This window comes from Schistocerca serialis, chromosome 1, assembly GCF_023864345.2.
Source record: "Schistocerca serialis cubense isolate TAMUIC-IGC-003099 chromosome 1, iqSchSeri2.2, whole genome shotgun sequence".
NCBI lineage: Eukaryota > Metazoa > Arthropoda > Insecta > Orthoptera > Acrididae > Schistocerca > Schistocerca serialis.
The window spans coordinates 104,966,579-104,969,108 of record NC_064638.1 but is presented as its reverse complement, the minus strand read 5'-3'; the positions used below and the strand labels follow the sequence as shown (position 1 = coordinate 104,969,108).

The following is a 2,530-nucleotide window of genomic DNA, read 5'->3' as shown; positions in this document are numbered from 1 at the left end:
CTGTTCCGGTTTTCCCACAGTCCATGTTTCACTACCATACAATGCTCTACTCCAGACGTACATCCACAGTAATTTCTTCCTCAAATTAAGGCCGGTATTTGATATTAGTAGACTTCTCTTGGCCAGAAATGCCTTTTTTGCCATAGCGAGTCTGCTTTTGATGTCCTCCTTGCTCCGTCCGTCATTGCTTATTTTACTGCCTAAGTAGCACAGTTCCTTAACTTCATCTAATTCGTGACCATCACTCCTGATGTTAAATTTCTCGCTCTTCTCATTTCTACTACTTCTCATTACCTACGTCTTTCGTCAATTTACTCTAAATCCATACTCTGTATCCATTAGACTGTTCATTCCGTTCATCAGATCATGTAATTTTTCTTCACTTTGACTCAGGATAGCAATGTCATAAGCGAATCATATCATTGATATCCTTTCACCTTGAATTTTAATTCCACATCTGAACCTTTCTTGCCAGCCGTGGTGGCCGAGCGGTTCTAGGCGCTACAGTCTGGAACTGCACGACCGCTACGGCCGCTGGTTCGAATCCTGGTTTGGGCATGGATTTGTGTGATGTCCTTAGGTTAGTTAGGTTTCAGTAGTTCTAAGTTCTAGGGGACTGATGACTTCAGAAGTTAAGTCCCATAGTGCTCCGAGCCATTTGAACCATTTGAACCTTTCTTTTATTTCCATCATTGCTTCCTCAATGTACAGCCTGAACAGTAGGGACAAAATTTATATTCTTGTCTCACACACTATTTAAAACGAGCACTTCGTTCTTGACTGTTCACTTTTATTATTCCCTCATGGCTGTTCCGTCTCTCTCGATATGTAACCCCTACTTTTTTCAGAATTCGAATATCTTGCATCATTTTACATTGTCGCACACTTTTTCCAGATCGACAAATCCTATGAACGTGTCTTGATTTTTCTTTAGTCTTGCTTCAGTTATTAACCGCAATGTCAAAATGTCTCTCTCTCGTGCATTTACCTTTCCTAAAGCAAAACTGAGCGTCATCTAGCGCATCCTTCATTTTCTTTCCCACTCTTCTGTATGGTACTAATGAAATATTTGTACTTGCTTTATTTGAAGAAATTATATCGCTTAAATAGTCACCTAGAACTAAAGGCATAATGAATAAAGTACTACGTCACGCGCAGGATTTATATTGAGGAAATCTACGAAGACAGTGGGAAAGGACAAATACATATTGATATTATGAAAGACTGGAGAAGGAGCAACAACTTATTTGGAAACTACAGACTGGGAAAGACCAATGAAAGAGGAGAAAAACTGATAGCCTTCTGTGGACGATTTGGTCTCTCGGTTGCTAATACTTGGTTTAAGCATCTTCAACGAAGATTACACACATGGAAAGATCCAGGTAATTTTTATAGCTATCAAAAAGACTTTGGTATAACCGATCAGAGATTCATGCACACCATTAAGATAACAAAAACCTTTTCAGATGGAGGTGATGATACATATCACAATTTAATCGTAGTAGATATTAGAAAAGAATGCGGATAAGCTAATACGATTTTATGGAATTGAAGATTGATTAAGAAAGTGTACTCTCACTGCGTCGAAAATAAGTTGGAACACGTACGGAGAAATATAGAACTCCCTGAAGAATGGAATACCATTAGAAATACGATGTTGGAAGGATTAGAGGCAGAAGTTGGCAAGGTGAAAAGAACAAAAAATAAGAAAGAGTGGATAACAGAAAGTGTGTCGGATGAAATGAATGAGTGCAGGAAATGGAAAAATGACTATCTGGAAGGATGCAGAAGACAGATCATAACAGTCAACAGAGACTAAGAAGGCTAGAGGGGCTTGGATGAGGAAACAATGTGAGGAAACAGAAGAATTGGAAAATATAGGAAAAACGGGAAATGTACAAAACAGCAAAATCCTTAAAAGGAGTAGAAGTAAGTAAAATAAGCAAAAAAAGGAATGTTAAATAAAGATGAGAAGATCAAAGTTTGTATAGAGGAGAGCACAGGCTGATACCATCACATAGGCTTTGGCGGTACATATACTAAAATTGGTACGATACAGAGAAGATTAGCATGGCCCCTACTGGAAGCAGTTAATTCCATAAATTATATGGGAGTAGGCATTCGGAGTGATTTAAAATGGAATGATCGTATAAAGTTGATCGTCGGTAAAGCAGATGCCAGACTGAGATTCATTGGAAGAATCCTAAGGAAATGCAATCCGAAAACAAAAGAAGTAGGTTACAGTACGCTTGTTCGCCCACTGCTTGAATGCTGCTAAGCAGTGTGGGATCCGTACCAGATAGGATTGATAGAAGATATAGAGAAGATCCAACGGAGAGCATCGCGCTTTGTTACAGGATCATTTAGTAATCGCGAAAGCGTTACGGAGATGATAGATAAACTCCAGTGGAAGACTCTGCAGGAGAGACGCTCAGTAGCTCGGTACGGGCTTTTGTTGAAGTTTCGAGAACATACCTTCACCGAGGAGTCAAGCAGTATATTGCTCCCTCCTACGTATATCTCGCTAAGA

At 39.4% G+C, this 2,530-nt stretch overlaps 1 pseudogene; it reads left to right on the top strand.

The window, feature by feature from the left end:
• The first annotated feature begins 2,017 nt into the window (after window positions 1-2,017).
• LOC126424682 (U6 spliceosomal RNA) lies at window positions 2,018-2,109 on the top strand (annotated as a pseudogene).
• Window positions 2,110-2,530: the final 421 nt, after the last annotated feature.